At 39.3% G+C, this 21,698-nt stretch overlaps 1 pseudogene; it reads right to left on the bottom strand.

Annotated features, from left to right (window-relative positions):
* Positions 1 to 20,765: 20,765 nt before the first annotated feature.
* On the bottom strand, positions 20,766 to 21,361 carry LOC102520931 (annotated as a pseudogene).
* Between the last annotated feature and the right edge of the window lie 337 nt (positions 21,362 to 21,698).

Here is a 21,698-nt window from a genome sequence, read left to right as displayed (position 1 = left end):
GTGCTCATTCTAGGTGTTATACCAAGCAAGCTAAACAGATGTGAACTCATTTCTCTACAACAGTATTAACAAGTTTAGAGTTTCTCATTATTTTTGAGTTACCATATTACTATACAATTTCATAATCACTCCTCCTCCCTCTGCCCCTCCCAAAATGTTTTCCTTCCAAAAAGAATCACTTTACATTTTTATGTATTTGGAGGCCCTTCTTGACACCACTTGATACAATTAGAGTTATATTGTTGGGTACAAAGTTGGGGGAGAGTAAATATTGCTCCAGAAGTTACTGTCAATGTGGGCCAACCCTCAGGAGGTGCTTTAGGAGGCTGGAGCAGCACGGAGAAATTTCTAAAGCAGTTGCTGAGAGGACAGTTAAGCAAATCATGTTCAGAATGTATCTAATGATTCCTTTTCCTCCCCAAATAGTGTTGTCTTACCAAAAGAGCTCAAAGAAGAGACAGACTAGGAAGGCTAGAATTTGGCCCTTGTTGGATTTGAGGGTCAGGAAGGGCACCCCTGAGTGTCTTCTATTGCTCAGTCTGGAGTCCTCCTTCCCCTTCAGCATGGTTGACAGGAGTTTGCCTCTTTGCTGTGAGCTGCACCTGCCCTCTGCTGTTGTTACATTGCCAACTGACTGAGAACCTCTGGCTGGAATGTCAGTGTCCCAGACTTTTGGATGTTTGGAGTTAATTGGGGGAGGGTTGGAAAAGGTAAGTGGGGAACCACCAACAATGACTGACATCACATTGCCAAGGTAAGATCGGTGAAAATAAAATGGCTCTCGAAGCCACTGTCAGTGGCCCATTCCCTAGGGCCACCCATGCACAATGAAGTATCTGAGGAAACATCTGGGAGAAGGCATGTGCCTTCTCCCTGGACTGAGCTCCTGTCATCCGTTGTGGCAGTGGCTGGATGATGCTCCGTTTTTTGGTTGTCTTTTCTGCCTTGTCTCACTTCTACATTCCCTTACAGGAGTTCCCTTCACATCCAGGTAGACTACGGGCACTCAAATCCTTGCTACAGGGTCTGCTTCCAGGGAAACCAGAACAAAGGGTGTAGTGCTAAGGCCTATAATCATACTTTTATAAAACAAATAACATCTTAATCTTCTAAGAAGAGCTTAGCTCATGTTCTTAAATGAATGAAGAAACTTAATTTGGAAAACCCACTCTAGTGTTCTCATTCTCATTTTGTCACGTAAGACACCAGTCAGGGGAAACGTTTTCAGCATAATTCAATTCTTACTGGATATAAATTATCAGTAGGGAACGTGCTGTAACTTCCGGGTGGATACAGGCCTGTGATCACCGAAGTATTTCCCTCATTATTTTCCCTACTCATTGTGTTTGGGCTATGGGCTCCCAGCTGTTGAATTCTATTTTCTTACCTTTGTACTTACATCCGAGGTCCTTTTGAGAGAGGTTTCTCCCCTTCACAGTCCTTCAAGCCTCTTAGGGTGGGACCACTCCGAACCCTCACAGCATTCTCTGTGCTGCTGTTACCAAGTTCAGGAGAGTTAGAGTATTAAATTTGTAACATTTTCTGAAAGAATCTAAAAAAAAAAATCTAATAACCTTTCTAACAATGTGGTAAACTCAGAATCATATTACTTTTTCAAAAAAATAAGTTGCCACTGCTACATATACAAATTAGTTACCAAACCAAAAAAAAATCCACCTGGTAGCTAAAAAATGCCATTTTAAAATGATCTAACAAATTTTTTTAAAAAATAGTAATTTGGGACAGTGCTATAAACACAAAGATGACCTACCTGCTGTTTCTTTTATACATATTTCAAGTACTCCAAGTTTAAATCTATGATGATTTTGATAATATTTACTCAGGTAATATTTTAGGAATAGAGATATAGGAAGTATTAGGCCAAAAATCCTGAAAGCCTGCTTTCTGATGGAAAAATAATCTATTGCTTAAGTTCCAACAGGAAGGAATAAAATGGAAATGTAGCCTAGTTTATAAACTAGAACGAACTAGAGATGGAAATGGCATTCTATCCTAAAGACACCACCATCGCTGTGTTGACTTCCAGGTTTCCTGAAAATCATGAGTGGTATTCTCCTCCTAACCCTTTGAGTCAGCTCAGAAAAAGTTCGTGTTCCTTTCCAATAGCTCGTGTAGGCTAGGAGCACACCCAGATGCGTTTGTGCTTCACTCAACCTAGAACACGTGCTTCTCATAGCCCAGCCAAGCCAACAGGTTTGGGCTGTAGCCCCAGTTATAGAAGAAAACCATTGTCCTAACTGAGAGGCCACCATCCTGAATGCTCCCAGCCTGCCGCTGCCCGGCCAGATTTTATACCTGTGTAACTCTGCTCCTGCTGGGTCCTCTGTTGGGACATTACCCAACACTGCAGCTGCCACCCATGATGATTCTTTTACACTTGTGCAAGTTCTCAGCAGTAATGGGACTCAAAATCCCCAATCTGCAAGAGTCATCCTGAGATAAAGAGGTCACTGCCCAGAGGCGGCCTGCAGGGCTTTGGTCAAAGGTAAACAAAGCCAGATGATAGAGACAGTGGTAAGGATAGATCTTAATCAGTAATACAGTGTTGCAATAGAGAAAAGAATTAAGGGTAAAGCACACACAGCTTTAATTTGTATAGAGGTGATGGCATTTTAAGGGGAAATGAGGGAATAAGGAGGGTGCTGAGCAGGTGCTCAGTAGAGCCAGAGAGGTGAAAATTACAGAAAGCTGGGAGGGAGGTGCTGGCCCATGTAAACACATCTGCACTTTGTTAACTGACTCTGTTAAGGTTGGGCTCCTACTCTCCCACATAGCCTGGGAGACCCCTGTTTTCAGGTGTGGGCTGGAACAAGCTGTGTTTCTCAGTCCTGCCTTTGCTCATGCTGTTCCTCTTTTACTAATACTCTCTACCACATATGAGTGTTTGGAGGATTACAGGGGATCTAGCATGTAAAGATCTTAGCACCATGCTAAACCCATGGCAAGCATTTGGTATTTATCAGCTAAATAAAAAGACTCAAGCAGAAATAGAATCAAAACAGAAACAGATTACAAAACAGAATTGCAGACATAGAAAACAAACTTATGGTTACCAGGGGAGGGAGGGGCTGGGAAGGGATAAAATGGAGTTCGAGATTCGCACATACTAACTACTATATAAAAAAATAGATAAACAACAAGTTTCTTCAGTATAGCACAGGGAACTATATTCAACATCTTGTAGTAACCTATAATGAAAAAGAATATGAAAACAAATATATGTATGTATATGTATGACTGAAATACTATGCTGTACAGCAGAAATTGACACAACATTGTAAACTGACTATGCTTCAATTAAAATTTTTTAAGTTAAAAAAATAAAAAGGCAAAAACACTAACATTTAAATAGAAAGGAAGGGTGCCTTCTTCTCATCACCTTTCTTTGCAGGAGCCATCCTGCCAGTCCCGGGGTTTTTGAAAATCTACATTTAATGTGGATGAGAACTAACTGATGATTATCTATAAATAAAGTTTTAGAACCACCAAAAAAAAAACCAAACCCAAAAAACATTAACATCTCCAGTGATAAATATTAATACCACCAGTCCTAGTCATGGGACAGATCCACGTACGTGTCCCCATATGACACACTGAGAAAACATGGCATTTTGATATTCCTGCCAAAAATGCATAACCTAAATTTAATGGTGATGAAACATCAGACAGTCCCAAAATAAAAAGGATTTTACAAAGTAACAGGCCTGTACTCTTCAAAATGTTAAGGCCATGAAAGACAAGGAAAGACAAACATTTCCAGATCTAAGGAGACTAAAAAGAAAATGTAAGAACTAAATGCACATATATTCCTGAATTGGCTCCTTTGTTTATAGGAGACAATATTGGAAGGACAGGCAAAGCAAATGTTGGGGGGCAGGGGGGTCTGTGAAATAGCTGGTGGTGAGGGACCAGTGTTAATTTCTAGACTGCTCTCATCAGGTGGGAGAGTGCTCGTTAGGAACTGTGAACTGAAGTATTAGCGGTTAATAGGGAGCACGTATATCTGTAACCCTCAAATAGCTTAGAGGGAAAACGCATGTAATATACATATAATATGTATATACGTGTGTGTGGTATCTGTGTGTCCTGTGATGAGGCAAATGTAAAAAGCTAACTGGGGAATCTGTATGAAGGGTGTATGGGAGTTCTTTGTGTTGTTTCTGTGATTTTCCAGAATTTGAAGTTATTCCAGAATTTTTTAATGTTTAAATATATATACATAAGTTTGGGGTGATCTCTGTTCCTTCTGCCTGCAGTTAGCACAGAAAATATGACAGTTATAACCTAGTTTAAGGATTCCATTCACAGCTGCGTCATAAACCAGCACTACGACCATGAGCAAGTCAAACAGTGACAATGGCTTCTATTGAAGTCTTATTCTTTGTGGAGACAGTGTGCAGACCACTTTATACACATCCTCCCAACAAAGTCAGCACCTTGCCCAGGACCACACAGCTGAAACGGGCAGGGGCAGGCTCTGAGTTCAGGCCTGCCTCCTGCACAGCTCAGGCTACTACCCCCCTGCTATCCTAGTTTGTAAAAAGACAAAATTGCACTAAATGACTACTAAACCTCTTTTTAAGCACTCAGATTCTATAAGGCACACTTCCAGGTTTCTTTTCTAGAGATTGTGATTCATTTGGTGTCGTGGTGAGGGTGTCCTGGTTGACTCTTGGAATCAGACTTACTGGGGTCACATGTGTGTGATGCCTTGGCCAGGGCTCATTTGTTCAAGGTGACGTCTGGACCCCCAGCCTGGTATTTTCCCTTGACCTGCATGTGGGTGACCAGTATCCCCCTCTCAGCCACGCTTTGCTGCACAGCACACTTCTGGAGCTGGAACATCAGAGCTGCTCTCTTATGAGGGGATTGAGTTGTAGCCCACAATTTACATGCAGTGACCACACATCCTGGTTTGCTGGAACAGTTTCCATTTAGCCTGCTGTCCTGGCTAGGTACTCCTAGCACCCCCTTTTACTCTTGAAAGGTACTCTGTTTGGACACAGTTTCTATCATCAGGCTGCTGGAGCCCTCCCTCCTGGTTCTGGCTGTCAGAGCTGCCCCTAGGCAGTCTGTCTCCAGCACACCCAGTTCATCTCCATCTTTAACCAGCGCATCTCTGACCAGATCATGTTGCACTTGGTCCATAAAGCTTAAAAGAACCACCAGACTCTGAGAGTCATTTATAGTTTCACTAAACAGCAGCATAGATCTGTCTGCAAGCCGGAGCTTCCTGCAGTCTTTCTTAAAGTCATATATATACAGCTATTGCTCCTAAAGTCAAATTTTCAAACCCAATTCTTTCCTTGTCAAAGACAGCGTCGTTACATAAACCCTAAGCGCCGTGCTGATGGCTTGTCTTCGTCTCATCATCACTGGACTCTGAAATATAATTCTCTGTAGTCCTGCAGCTCAGCCTGGGTTCCCAGTCCGTTCCCTGGCCCTCTCTTGATAATGACATCATCACTCACTCTCCAGCTGGAGATGACAAGGGTTGCCATGACAAAACAAATAGGCTTTGCCAGAGAAGGCTTTTGTATGTGGGTGTGTGTCTTTGACTCTCAGGGCTGATGAAACCAGCCCATCAAACAGCCTGGAAATAACAGTAAAATACAGATGTCCAGGCAATATGACAAGATATGTTTTAAACACACATCAAGGCAATAGAGCCTCCCAAAAAAAAGGTCATTATTTAAGCTTCCCAGGCCCTCCAAATCCAGATGTTTCATTATAAAATGTTTTCTTCTAATTCTAGATATAAGCTCTCCTGGTAACACTGAACTCTGCTAAAGAATATAATTTTTCCTCCTGTGCTTTATCCCTATTTTTCTATAAATCAAAATGTGACAAGAACCATTTAAGTGAGTGGAGGGTCAACAATAATATGACTAATAGCAACCATTTGTGAAGGGCTGACTCTGCCTCCATCAGACTCGGGGACTTTACTTTCATCACGCTGAATCCTCCCACCAACCGGCAGAGGTGAGTATTATTACTCCTGTTTTAGAGATCAAGAAACAGGTTAGTGCCAGAGCCAGCATTTGAACCCAGGTCGCCTGGACTCCAAAGCCTGTGTCCCGTCTACCAAACACAGCCCAAGGCAAGTTACTCAGACTCCACAGTTAATGCTCACTACTTGGGCTTAACATTTTAGGGATGGGTGGGAAAAGGAATGGAAAAAATAGATTTGGGAACGCAGGCACCCATGAGACTCACCATCCTGTACCCATTACAGCCTTAAAACAACTTAATGAATAAAGCCAGCACATAAAATCAACAGTCATGGGCTATAAATATTAACGTTATTCCCCATTTTGTTCTGTCCATGCTGTTCCCATGGAGACATAACTCCTCAATTTATCTGGAATTCAAACTGCTCAGGGGATGTGACCTTGTGAGCTCTGAGGGAGGCGCGGTAGAGGGGCAGGCACTGCTTCAATTCCTGCCCGAGCACACCCAGCCCCTCTCCTCCTCCCTCTTTCTCCTCCTCCCATTTTCATTAGAAACTGACGGCGAGATGGATTTTGTCATGAAATATGGACTCAGTAAGATACTTCTCCATCTGCAAACATTCTCAGGGAGAAAAAGAAACCTCTATGGTGACCTGTCATTCGCAGGCGCGCCTACAGCCACCTCTCGGCAAAGCTGTTCTCTCAGGGATAGACACCATCCCTAGATCAGGTAGACGTTACTGATACCCAGGGGGTCTAATTAGACATTCCACACTCACACTGGGCACTGTTGATTAAAACATTTATGCTGCCATTTTAACACTGAGACACATTTCATTCCCTGCAAATAGTATGGATTATTGAAAATAAAAAAAACACCTTCAGTTTGTCTAATGTGTCATCAAAAGCTGCCTCGTGTTTTTATCTCAGATGCAATTTCTAATTTGGCCATTTCGGCACTATTTTCTTCCTTGTTTCCCAAGATAGGTATGTGGGGTGGGGAATTTAGGTCAAAAAATAAATTCTGCTGTCTCTTGAAGGGTCCATACTCAATATACAACAAATTCTTGATAGAAAAATTAATGGCTAAGAACATTAGTATTCAAAGGCAAAACCTAATGATGATGATAAATAAAAGTCAAATTGAATTATCTCGAAAAAAAGAAGAAAAAACTAAGGATAACTGATTACTGTCTTCATTTTTCTTTTTGGTTTCTTTTTTGTCTTCAGAAACCTACAAAAATGACTTATGAATCTGTGGTTGAGGTTCCTGCTCCTTCTTTGCCTTGCCAACAGAATATGCTCCCCTAAAATTGGAAAGGAAGTGGGAATCAAGCTTTAGTCCTCACCTCACACATAAATATCTCATGAATAGGAAAATAAGAAGTCATCATAGTTTCTCCAGGTTGCAGGCCGGCTGTGTCTGCCGCAAGCCAGGCTTTTGAGCTGTTCATCTGCATTTTCCATAGAATCCTCACAGCTCTCTTGCAAGACAGGCAACAGTACAGCGATTTATCATTTTGCAGCTGAAGAAACTGAGGCTCAGAAAAATTAAGAAACTACCCAAATCTCACATTTGGTAAAAGCCAGAGGCAGGGCTGGAACGTAGGTGTGTCTCGTCCTAAACCTTCTTCTTTGTCTGCCGCTCCAGTGCTGCGCTTAGGCCGCCCAAGTGTAAGAAACCTGGTGACAAATAGTGAAAGTATTTCTTCTAAACCCCAAAACCAGGTATGTTTAAAGGGAATAGATTTGGAAGATTTTCTTTTACTATAATAAAGTGCCTGGGACAAAATAGGAGTGAAACGAAACTTAGCTCCTCTTTCCTCAGAGAAAGTAACTTATACCAGAAAGTTCCACCAAGATAGTATTTTAACATTGCACCCCCATCAGCTTGAAAGTCTCCTCACTACAGGCTGACAGAGCAATTCTGTGGAAAATATTGGCACACACCATTCACTGCCCTGCTTTCCCCCTCTACCCGATACCTCCTTCTGCCCCTCCCTCGGAGCCCTAATTCTATTCAAGGCCACTGAAAATGGGATTAAAGGAAACACAGCCAGCCAAGAAATCCTTTCTAACCTTCATTTTAAAGCTGGGCATTTTCTGAACACAGCATATAATCTTTACTAAGTACCGGCTGCCCTTGTCATGGCTCCTATTACGCTGGGATTCATCCTTTCAGGAAACGTGTAGCAAAGGGCAGGAGGACAAAGAAAGAACATAAACTGGCTGAATGTGTTCTTCAAGCTTTCAGCCTAAATGAAAAACAACCAAGCCTGCACAATGACATCAGGTAACACTGGCTGTTTGAACCACGTGCTATGCAAATGAGTGTATTTTTCAAAGGCCAGATTTGTACTATTCAGAGGACCCGTAAGACTTTGAAATAAGCATCATTTTTCTCTAGTCCTTCATAGGACCCCAGAGTACCAGAGGCCAGTTCAATGCAGGCTTTAATATTTCTCAGCAGGTCTGTGAGGTGGCTTGTCACTTGAAATATATGTTGCTTTCTGAGGATTATTTCAAATGAAGTCTGTGTCCTTCCTTTATTCCTACAACTCTATCATCATCAACTTTTCTCCTCCTCCTCCTCCTCTTCTTTATTCTTCCTCTTCTGCTTCTGATTTTACTGGACTCCTTTACATCCTGTAGTTGACGTTTACTGATTGTAGTTTGTACCATTGTACTGTTTACCTACTCTTTATCCTTCCTTTCTTATAGCTTCTCACAAATGGATACTTTCTTTTAATAGACTTAATTTTTTTAGAGCAGTTTCAGGTTCACAGCAGAATTGAGCAGAAAATACGGAGAATTCACACATAACCCTCCCCACCCACACATATATACTCCCCTACCCTCAACATCCCTCATCAGTGTGGCATATTTGGTACAATAGATGAACCAACCTGGCCACATTATTATCAACCAAAGTCCATAGTTTACATTAGGGTTCACTCTTGATTTTGTACATTCTATGGATTTTGACAAATGCATAATGACATGTAGCCACCACTATAGTAGCATACAGAATATTTTCACTGCCCCAAAAATCCCTTGTGCTCCATCTATTCAAATGAATATCTTGTTAAGACTTTCTGCAGGATGAAAACCAGTATTTTTAGTTAATGTAAATGTTAAATCTTATTGCAGAGAGAAAAATGTCATGACACCTAGTATAACTCTAAACATTTTCAGTATTCACTGCAAAAGCAATTTTGAAAAATCCACAAAGAAAGCTTCATTATGAGCCTCATTATGAAGTAATTAAGATACACTATAGTTCACCTCAAAGGAAAATCCAAGGACTAAGGACTTAAACCTTAGTCCTTAGTGCTCACTAAGAACTTAAACCTAAGGCTTATGCATTAGAAATGGTTTGCTCTGTGCTGGCCAGGCAATGATCTTATTAGGCCATGAAAAGCCTCTTGCTTTTAATTCTTAGTAGCAGATATCTCTCCACCTGGAATCAGTAACTCAGATCCGAAAAGGGCCAAATCAGCTCAGCAGTATGACCTCAGAGCCTTCTCTATCCTTAATGCTGCAAATCTAGAAGCTCCCCAAACCTACAATCAAACTGGCAGGGATAAGCATTCTGTAGGACGCTGGGGCCACAGGAGGGCTGAAGCAACCATGTCGTGATTCAGGAGTGCAGGATCTGGAATTCTGACCCTGTGTTTGAATGCTGACTGCACCGCTTACAAGCCATATACTAACTCCTCTGTTCCTGTATTCTCATTGGTAAAACAGGCATAATAACAAATACTCCCTAAGGTGAATAAGGACTAAAGGAAATGAGATGTGGAGAGCATTTATACTACTACTTGACATAAATATTAGCTATTATTGTTATTGCTACTAATTGTACTATTATTATGATAACAAAAGGAAGACTAAAGCTATCGTGCCAGGCTTGGAGATACAGCATCTGATTTTGTGGGAGTATTTTGCAAAAATCCTTAACTTGGGCAAAGAACATATTCCTGATTGTTTTGCCTTGGGTTTTAAAAGAAGATATATATTAAATTTTTTGTATTGTGACATTCAATACACATGCAGAAACACAGGTAAAATATAAATTATAGTTTAAGGAATTATGTCAAATTTAACACCCATGTAAATCTCCTAGGTCAGAGAGAACGTTAACAGAACCCCAGAAAACCTCTTTGTGCCCTTTCCAAAACACATATCCTTCCCTCCTCAAAAGTAGCCTCCCTTCTTACTTGAGTAAAATCACCTTTTTTGCTCTCTTTATGCTTTAAACCTAAGCACTATACCGTGGTCTTGCTGTCTTATTATAGCAAATGTAAATAGAATCACACAGTGTATACTCTTTTGTTTCGGTTTCTTTTGCTCAGAGTTACATCTGTAAGATCCCACGTTTTATTTTTGTATTCCACTGGATGAAGATGCCCACAGTGTATATATTGTTTCTGCTCTTGATGGACGTTTGTGTTGTTTCCACTTTGGACTATTAAAAATATCACTGCTATCCACACTCGTGAACACACATCTTGGGGTGCTCTCACACACATTTTATCTACCTCAGGTGGAATTGCTTGATGACAGGAATGCAATTATTCAAGTTTAGTTGACAATGCCAAGGCATCTTCTGAAATCAAGGTACCAGTTTACACCCTAATCAACAATGGTGAGAGCTCCTGTTACTCCACGTTCTCCCCCCAAATTGATGCTACTAGACTTCTAAACTTCAGCCATTCCTGTGGGTCTAAAGTAGTGTCTCATCACATTTCCTGGATTACCAGTGAGGCTGGGCACTTTTTAGTGGCCATTTGGGTATGCATGTCTCTTGCCCGTTTTTCTTGTGAGTTTTGCCTTTTTCCTATTGATTGGTAAGGTTTCTTACTGTAGTCTGCATGTGATTTTTTTCTTGCGCTTGTGGGTACTGCAAATGTCTTCTCCCAATTTCAGACTCTTAATGGCATCTTTTGATGAACAAACGTTCTTAACTTTAACATAGTTCAAGTTATCTATTCCTTCAGGGTTGTTTCTTTTGTGTGTCGTATTTTAAAAACTTTCCTAACCTTGACAATAAAGACAATAAAGGACAGCCTATATTGTCTTTGAAAATCTCTATTGTTTTCCCTTTCTCAAGTAGGTCTTTGTCTGCCGTAAAATGCCTTGACTGGGTGACCTAAATTGTGGATATTTACTTCTCACAATTCTGGAGGCTGGAAGACCAAGGTCAAGGTGCTGGCATTTGGTTCCCAGTGAGAGTCCTCTTCTTGGCGTGCCAATGGCCATCTTCTTCCTGTGTCCTAACCTGACAGACCGCCTGGGCTCTGCACACTAATCCCATCGCAGGGGCCCCACCCTCGTAGCCTCATGTACACTAACCACCCCCGAATTCCATCACACTGGGGCCTTGGGCTTCAATGTATGATTTTGGAGGGGGACACAAACTTTCAGTCCATAAGAGTCTTACACTGGGAATTCATTCTTGTTAGCCATCTAATTTAATATTTTCTCTTCTAGATAACCAATTGCCTGCCCTATGTGTTGAAAAGCTCTCCGTTAGCAACTCCTCTGTGATAACAACTTTTGTCATAAATCAAATGTCCATTTTATCTCTTGGTCTGTTTTTTGGGGGGTCTCTATCTTGTCCCATAGTCAATTTGTCTATCCTAGAGCCAAAAAACACATGGTTAGGGTATTCCCTAGTCCTCCTTTATTCTTCATTAAGTGGGTCTCAGACCTTTGCATCACTGTAGTGACTTTAGAATAAATTTCATTTTTTAAAACCTGCAGGAATTTTGTTTGGGTTTGCACTGAATCTGGAGATAAATTTTAGGAGAATTGATTTGTAATACTGAGTCTTCTGATCCACAAAAATGAGACATCACTTCTTTCATTGAAATCTTCTTTCACAATGTCTCCCAGGAATGTTTTAGAGTTTAACTAGAGGTCTTACATGTTTTCTTTATTGTTTGATATTTCTTGTTAGGTATTTGATATTTCTTGGTATTACAAATGATTTTTAAAGGTTTTTCTAACCAACCATTAGCTGCTGGTAAATAGCTATACAAATGATTTTTTAAAACCTACCTTGTATCAGCAATCTTGCTAGTTTTTAATAATTCTTGTTAGTTTTTAATAATTTATCTGCAACTTAAAATATTTCTCTGTATGAAATCAGATAATTTGCAAAGAATGAGTTTTATTTATTCCTTTCAACAGCATAGCTTTTTGTCATTTTTCTGGTGAGATGCATTGGCTAGGACCCCCAGTACAATGCTGAATAGTAGTGGTAGGAGGCATCCTTTGCTTGTTCCTGGCCTCAGAGCAAAAGCTTTTAACATTTCACACTTAATAGTGTTTGCTGTAGAGTTTTTGTATATAGACTTTATCATATAAAGGAAGTTCTCTCCTACTAGTCTACCAAAGTTTTTAATCATGAAATGGATGGTACATAATAAGAGTGGTGATAAAGACTACAGAACAGAAATGCCTGATCACTAGCCCTGTTATATCTCCAAATCTCCAGAAGGTGGAGGCAGCGAGCCACTAAGAGTTCAGCCTAAGGTGTCCTGCCTTCAAATACCTATTACCAGTTTGAATTGTGCAAAGAAGTTGGCCTATTTAGCTATTTTATCCTCATTCACTAGTTTAACTTGTAGCATTTCCAGGCAGAAATAATATTCACTAAGGCATCATTGTGTAAGGGGTGCTGCTTCCCTGGTCTCATCTCACTGAGTTTGAACATTCAGGGTGCAGTCAATTCATGTAAATATAAAAATACCTTAAGGGGCTCTTTTGCTTTGAAATAAAAACAATAGAATTCATTTGAAGTGACTGAACTCACAAGATGGAATGAGTAAACAGGTGTAAGTGTATTGCTACACATTTAGTCTTCTCAGCCTACCATAGCAACATGCCATAGGCTGGACAGCTTGATCAACAGAAAAATTTCTCAGTTCTGGAGGTGGAGAAGTTTGAGATCAATGTGGTTGGGGTTTGGTTCCTGATGAGAGCGCTCTTCCTGGCTTGCAGACAGCCACCTTCTTATTGTGTCCTCATAAGGCAAATAGGGAGAGAGCGCTCTCTGGTATCTCTTCTCATTAGGGCACTAATCCCACCACGGCCTCATTCTCATCATCTTATCTAATCCTTAATCCTTATCTCCCAAAGTCCTATCTTCAGAGACAATCACTTTGGGGGTGAGAGCTTCAACAAGTGAATTTGGGTGGGTTGGAGGGAACACACATTTAGTCCATGACAATGAACTGCAGGGGATGGATGGTGGGTCTCTCGGGAAGGAACTAGTAAAAGCTCTCAGCCCTAATGAAGAGAATTGACCCATTTCTGATCACATCTATATTCTTTCCTTCACTGATCCTCTGCTGTGTATCTGAGCCTATTTTTGTCCTGTTCCATCTCCCCTGAACCCGGAGGACTCCTTTATTACTTTATTACCAAGGTCTTTATTACTCATAATATTTTATCTTCCTTCTAACTACTTTTGAGCATCCCGTTAAAACAGAATTTTAACCATACTCTGGATAAGTGGGCTTATTTAGTGCACTAAACTGCAAAATCTAAGCCACTTACTCTTCTTAGTGTTTTGGGACAGTAAAGCTTTACCATTTTTTGAAAATTGAAATATAGTTGATTTACAACATTGTGTTAGTTTCAGGTGTACAGCAAAATGATTCAGTTATATATTTCAGATTTTCCATCATAGTTTATATGATATTGACTAGTTCCCTGTGCTATACAGTAAATGCTTGTCACTTATCTTATATATAGTAGTGTGTGTCTGTTAATTCCATACTCCTAATTTATCCTTCCTCCTCACTCCTTTTCACCTTAAGTTTGCTTTTATGTTTGAGTCCATTTTGTAAATAAATTCATTTGTGTTATTTTCAGATTCCACATACAAGTGATACATTTGTCTTTTAGTTCACTTAGCATGATGACGTCTAGTTCCATTCATGTTGCTGCAATGGCATATTTCATTTTTTATGGCTGAGTAGTGTTCCATTATATATATCTACCACATCTTTATCCAGTAATCTGTTGATGGATGCTTAGGTTGCTTCCATGTAATGGCTATTATAAATAGTGCTGCTCTGAACATTGGGACACATGTATCTTTTCAAATTAGAGCTTGTCTTTTCTGGATATAGGCCCAGGAGTGAGACTGCTGGATTATATGGTAGCTCTATTTTTACTTTAAGAGACCTCCATACTGTTCTCCATAGTGGCTGCATCAACTCATATTACCACCAACAATGTAGGAAGGTCCCCATTTCTCCACACCCACTCCAGCATTTATTATTCATAGACTTTTTGATGATAGCCATTCTGACCCATGTGAGATGATACCTCATTATGGTTTTGATTTGCATTTCTTTAATGAAGATGTTGAGCATCTTTTCATATGCGTATTGGCCATCTGTATATATTTTATTTGGAGAAATGTCTATTTAAATCTTCTGCCCATTTTTTGATTGGATTATTTTGATATTGAATTGTATGAGCTGTCTGTAGATTTTGGAAATTAACCCCTTGTCAGTTGCATCATTTGCAAGTATTTTCTCCTATTCAGTAGTAGGAGGGGAAGAGAGAAACTTGTCATTATATGCAGATGACATGATACTCTACATATAAAACCCTAAAGCGCTACCTAGAATAAATTCAGCAAGGTAGCCAGATACAAAATTAATATACAGAGATCTATTATATCTCTTTATACTAACAATTTTTCTTAGTTTATACTAAACAATAAAATATCAGAAAGTAAAAAAAAAATCCTGTTTAAAATCACTCAAAAAAATAAGATACCTAGGAGTAAACCTAACCAAGGAGGTTGAAGACCTATACACTGAGAGCTATAAAACATTGATAAAGGAAACTGAAGATGATTCAAAGAAATGCAAAGATATCCCATGCTCTTGGATTGGAAGAATTACTATTGTTAAAATGGTCATACAACCCCAAGCAATCTACAGATTTAATGTGATCCCTATCAAATTACCCAGCACATTTTTCATAGAACTAGAATAAACAACTCAGATTTATTTGAAACCACAAAATACCCGGAACTACCAAAGCAATCCTGAGGAAAGAGAACAAAGCTAGAGGCATTAAACCTCCCAGACTTCAGACAATAGTACAAAGCTACAGTAATCAAAGCATGGTATTGGCAGAAAAACAGACATATAGATCACTGGAACAGAAATAAACCCATGTGTCTATGGTCAATTAATCTCTGACAAAGGAAGCAAGAGTATATGATGAAGGAAAAATACTCTTTAGCAAGTGTTGGGAAGGCTGGACAGCCTCATGTAAGTCAATGAAATGAGAATACTCCCTCACGTGATATACAAAAATAAACTCAAAATGATTTAAAGTCCTAAAGATATGGCACCATAAAACTCTGAGAACATAAGCAAAACATTGACATAAATCATAGTAATGTTTTCTTAGATCAGTCTCCCAAGGCAAAAGTAACAAAAGCAAAAGCAGGTGGGACCCAATTAAACTTACAAGCTTTTGCACAGCAAAGGAAATCATAAACAAAACGAATAGACAACCTATGGACCGAGAGAAGATATGCACAGCTTTTGTTATGGCTAAATTTTTAAAGTTCTTCTTGGGACCTTAAAATTCACATAATTGTACTCATTGGTCATGACTCTCTCTTTATCACTGTCACATGAGAGAGAGTCATTTCTGGAAAGGAGCTGTTTTCTCTCTCTCTGCTCCCTCTTGTCTTTCCCTTTTCTTGATCAATTTCTCCTTCTCTCTTCTTTCCCTCTTTCCCTGAAGAGTACATTTTTTTGGGATGGTGATCTTTTCCTGACTGTGTCCTACTGGAAGAACTGCCACCTCTTCTAATCCCTTCTGACTCCCTGAAATTAGCAATTCAGGGCGAATCTCCACGTGGAAGGGAAGGCAGGTTTCCTGGAAGGCACTTGGCTTTCTTTCGTCCTCTCCTCACAGGGGTCTCTGTGAAGTTACCGGCGTGAATTCTATGTGGACGCCAGAGACTTGATTCACCTACAGACACAGAACCAGTCCTCTAAACCTTTGTTATTATTTTGACTACTTTTAAGTGTTTAATTACTTTTGGCTACTACTACCATTTATAATTAACGGTAATAATGGTGATGGTACTAGTGGTTAACACATGGTGAGTTATTCTGTAACAAACAACAGTGTTTTACATGTATTATCTCATTTGTATGTATGGATTCAGAACTTTTGGAGTTTTAGTTAAGATATTACATATGCTATATAGTATGGAACATAATTAGCAGGGTCTGGGTAACAATTTGTAATCAAATACATTTATGCATCTGCAGTGAAGTATATGAATATAGTAAATTACAAAGAGGCTACATAAGTTGCCTCAAATCATTTCAGGTTAGGTTTGTGGCCACATATATTCAGGTTAGGTTGGGTTTTGGCACCAAAGACTCAGAAATTTGTGGTTTTTACAGATTTTGATTTTGGAACCACAGGTAAGGGAATTGTGAACCTATAGCATAAATGTTTCAGATGATAAATTTAAGACTAGAAAATATTAGTAATGATCAGGGAGTACTAGTTAAGCATTTTTTCCTCCCACATCTGTACCCAGTTATTTAGCACTGTTTAAGACTTTTCCCTCATTTAATCATCTTGGTGACTTTGTTGATAATCCATTAACCATATATGTATAGGTCCCTTTCGAAGCTGTTTGTTCTACTCCATTTATCTATTTATCCTCACACCAGTGCCACACTATCATTACTGTGGTTTGCAGTGAAACCTGAGATCAGATAGTGTGAGTCCCCTATATTTTTCTTTGTTTTGGCTCTTCTAGGTTCACTGCATTTTCATATAAATGTTATCAACTTGACCATATCCACAAGAAAGTTTGTTAGCTATTTGTAGATGTTATGATAGTGTACCTGGAAAACCTTGGACAATGATATCAGTAGCAGGATATAAAGTGAACGTGTGGAAATCATTAGCCTTCATACAAACACTAACCAACTAGACATGACAGAAAATCCTAACCGTAAGAAAGTATTAGGGATACTCATTTATACATTTCTGATTAAATGTATGAGGAAAACTTTAAAACTCTTAAACAAAATTTTATAAAAGGACCATCTCTCAAATTGATAGGCTAAAGCACCATCATAAAGATGTCAGTTTTCCCTAGGTTTATTTATAAATTTAACTCAGCCCCTTCCCCCAGTTCTAGATTTGTGAAGCTAGACAAGTCTGATGTCTAACTTCATGTGGCACAACGTGTAAGAACAGAGAAATACTAAAGAATATTTGAGGACTAGCCCACTAGCCCTCCCATACTAAAAACGTACTATAAAGTCTCTGTGAAGAAAACTGATAATAGCACATAAATATACAGGCACATCAGGGAAACAGGACAGCAAGTCTAGAAATTGATCCAAGCTCACGTGATGTCTTTTATGTAGGGTGGCATTTTAAGTCACTGAGACTAAGATGAAATTTTAGTAAATGATGCTAGAACTGGTTGGCCGTTTGGAAAAAGTTGGATTTATGCCTCATACCATACATAAGAATAAACTCCAAATGGACTAGTAATCTGAACATAAAAAATGCCACTACACAAGGATGTAGTAGTTTCTTCCAAGGATGGAAGAAAACTTGAGTTAAGTCTTTACCTTAAGAACACCTTTCTAACTATGTTTAAAAGTCCAGATGAGGCAAAAGAAAAATGGACAAAATTGGTTACATAAAACATTATTTCAGGGCAAAAATACAATAAATGATGTCAGGCTGACAAGTTGCAATATCTGTCGAAGTTAAAGGTCAATATGCTTGATATAGTGACAACTTTTTTTAAATGAAGAGCAAAAGGCATGAAATATAACAATTCATCCAAGAAAGAAAATAACCCTTCAACATGTAGAAGTGTTTGACCTTGCTCATAAAAGAAATCAAAAGAAATCAAACAACAGAGATATTATCTCTCACTTATTAAACTAGAAAATGCATAACGTACTCTTTTGGCAAAGCTGGGGGGAAATAGGCCCTCTTACGTCACTGGTGGGATTTCAAAATTTGTACAATTCTCTTAGAGGGAATTTTGGCAATATTTAACAAAATTACAACTGCATTTACCTTTTCAGCCAGCACTTTGCTGGCTTCCATGATTTTTAATGAGAAATCAGCTGTCATTTGTGTAATTGTTCCCCTTTAGGTAATATATTATCTTTTCCTCTGGTTGTTTTCAAGATTTTCCTTTATTTATTTTTAGCAGTTTGATTATGATGTCTCGGTGTAGTTTTCTTTGTTTATAGTTCTTGAATCTTTGTGTATGTAAATCTTTGAGTTTCTTTGATCTGTGGACTGATGTATTTTATCATTTTAAAAGATTCCAAATGCTTATTTTGTTTGCCCTTTTCTTTTTCTGGGACCACAGTTACAAGTTAGGCCATTTGACAATGACTTAGAGATCTCAATGCTCTGTTTCTTTCTCTTTTTTTTTTGTTTTGTTTGTGTTTTACCATAATTTCTATTGACTTCAAGTGTACTGATGACTTCCTTAGCTGTATTCAGTCTGCTGATAAGCCTACCAAAGTATTCCTCATCTGAGATTATTTTTTTATTCTTTGACTCTGTTACAGTTTCCATGTCTCTGCTAAAATACTCCATCTGTTTAATCACGTCGTCCACCTATTCAGCTAGATCCAGTAGTAATAATTTTTTTTTAAAGAGTCCCTATCTGATAGTTCCAACAGCTTGGTCATTACCTGGGTTGGATTTTGACGATTTCCTCTTAATATGGTCATATGTTCTTTAACACATGCTGCATGATTTTTGGTGAAATACAGGATGTAGCATAAGTTGAAGAGGCTGAAATAAACTTTATATCCAGAAAGGGGCATATCTTTTTCCATCAGGATGTTAGTGTTGGAGGTTGAGTCAGTCTAGTCTGTAGTTGGGCTGGGCCTGGGCCTTGTCATTCTTTTAGTTAAATTAAGCTCACCACAGGCTTTGAATTATTCAAGGGTTGCATCAGAACATTTTCTTTGGCATACTTGGGGCCTGTATGCCTAAAGGACTTATCTTCATTCTTCTGTCCTGCTCCCACGTCGCAGCAGGCCCCTCATTGTGCCTCAGTGGGAGGAGACCTCTCTCACAACTGCTTCTCACCCAGCTGAGGCTTCTGATCATCAGTGCAAGGAGGCAAAGTGCCTGTAGGTTTATATTCTCTGGTTGTGCCCTCAGATTTCAGCAGGACATGTGCCTCAGCCACTGTATGTTTCAGCTCTGTTTGCTCCCAGTCTCTCGTGAGCACTGCATGAAAGCCCATGGAAAGGAGTTGAGTCTCCCAGGGATTTTAAATAGCCACGTCAGCCCACAGATCATCTTCAAAATCATGGTAAGTTCAGCTGTTTTCTCTTTACCTTCATCAAAGGAAGCTTCCTCCTCCCTGCATTGTCTTGTTCCCCATGGTCCCATCCGAGATGAAAGCAGTTGTTAGGACATTTCTCTTTCAAGAGGGGCTTTTGCTTTTGGGGTTTGAATTAGGTATTCAACCTTAGCTCTCTGGTGAGCTTTAAGTATGTTGTAATTTTTCATTTTGTCTTCATCGGTAGGATGGGAGCAATTTACAGTGCTCTTGTTTATACTTCCTAATGTGACTACTAGTGTATTTAAAATTACACGTATGCCTTTCATTATATTTGTATTGCTGTTCTATTCATTCAAGTTGCAGATATTCCACTCCCACTCCTTTACCCATAACTCTTTAGCATGCGTTTCCTACACAGAAATTCTTATATAGCTAATACAGGTTTTTTGTACTATAGATCTTGTAGAAAAGATGAATGAGGCTGCCATTTCATAATGACTCTCTTTTAGCAAGAATTTGACTAAGAGGGGGGAGGGTGTAGCTCAGTGGTAGAGTTTAGTTTAATAGATAGGAGAGCTTACCCATCTGGAGCACAGTCCTGGAGCGACACCCCACCATGAGCAGACGGCAGGCAGAACACAACAGCAATCTTTGCTTTCCAGAGGTGAAGGAGGCTACCATTTATAGGGGGATCTGACTTCAGGTTGGCTTGTCAGTTACCAGGGAAACTAGTGAGGGCACATCCCTCACGACCACTCAGGTTAAAGACCATCACGAGGACAGATGTTTCCCTTTAATAGAATAATTGGTGCAGCCATTCTGAACTAAGGGGCGGGTGGCAAGTATGTTCATGTGAGTAGGGTGTAGGTAAAACTGGTCAAACAGGGACTGTCCAAAAAACAAGAGAAAACCCATCTTGAGTGGCCTAGGCATACAATTTATAACTAAGATCCTTCTATGGACAGGGTGGCTTGAGAGGGGAGGTGGCTTTGATGACTTCCAAGACCCAAGAGTTATAGTTAAGTCTAAGGCAACATCAGATAACTCTTTCCTAAAAAAGGCCAGATAGAAAATAGTTTAGGCTTTTTTTTTCCTATTTTTAATTCTAGTTTTATTGAGATATAATTGACATATAGCACTATATAAGTTTAAGATATATAGCATAATGACTTGACTTACATACATCATGAAGTGATTATCACAGCAAATTTAGTGAACATCTGTCATCTCATACAAATACAAAATTAAAGAAATAGAAAAAAATTTTTCCTTGTGATAAGAACTCTTAGGATTTGCTCTCTTAACAACTTTCATATATAACATACAGCAGTGTTCATTGTATTTATCATGCTGTATATTACATCCCTAGTACTTACTTATTTTATAATTGGAGGTTTGTACCTTCTGACTGCCTTCATCCAAGCCATACATTCTTTTTTTTTAGAGTTAATATTCTATTGTCACATATCAGATGGCAATTGTGTATATAGTTTTCATATTTGATCTTTCCTTTTTGTAAATAAAAAAACTACAAGTTTTAAACAGCCAATGGCTGGTCAAGTCTTCAGAAACCATAATTAGATTAATTCATTAATGGTGGCTTCAAGTTTTTCCTTATTAGCTCCAGAAAATTCACCTTCCTTTTGTCCCTTTTTTAAAAAACTGGAAGTGGGAAGTGAGCTCAAGCAATTAGCATGCACGAAGTCCTGGGTTCAATCCCCAGTACCTCCTCTAAAAATAAAAATTAGTAAGTAAAACTAATTACTTCCCTGCCCCAAAAAAAGAAAAGAAAGGAAAAAAAAAATAACCTGGAAGGTTAGCATGCATTTGACGTCAGACTCTGAAGCAACATCCTGACAGTCATCCACATCTATTTCAAGGAATACCATGATGGAATACGTTTCAGAGAGAGAATGAAAGAAAGGCTTGATCATTCTGCAAGGCCCCCACCACTGAGAAATCGACTACTAAGAGTTTATTTCCTGCACTGGAAGGCTTCCTGGAAAGCATACTTGCTCTGGATCTGCTTCGCCATTTTGGCTGCTGGGGTCTGACAACTGACCTTATGGTGGAAGCAATAGAGGAGGATCCAAAGCATGGGATGGAGCTGTGAACGAAAAATACTGCAAACAGTATCAGTAAACAAAGAATGCTGAAGCCATTAAGTCATCAGCCACTGCCGCCACCCCCTCAGTGAAGACAAGCCTGCAGCCCAGCCTCTGCAGCCACTCACAATGGTGCACTCTGAGTGGACTCAGAATAATAAAGGACAAAATACTGGCCCTAGATAGCTAGATGCTTGTCAAAGGAATGAATTCAATGAGCCCAAATGTTTGCTTCCTCCCATATGTAGAAAAGCACTAAATTCTTTA

This window comes from Camelus ferus, chromosome 8 (genome assembly GCF_009834535.1).
Source record: "Camelus ferus isolate YT-003-E chromosome 8, BCGSAC_Cfer_1.0, whole genome shotgun sequence".
NCBI lineage: Eukaryota > Metazoa > Chordata > Mammalia > Artiodactyla > Camelidae > Camelus > Camelus ferus.
This window is presented reverse-complemented; position numbering and strand designations above follow the sequence as displayed.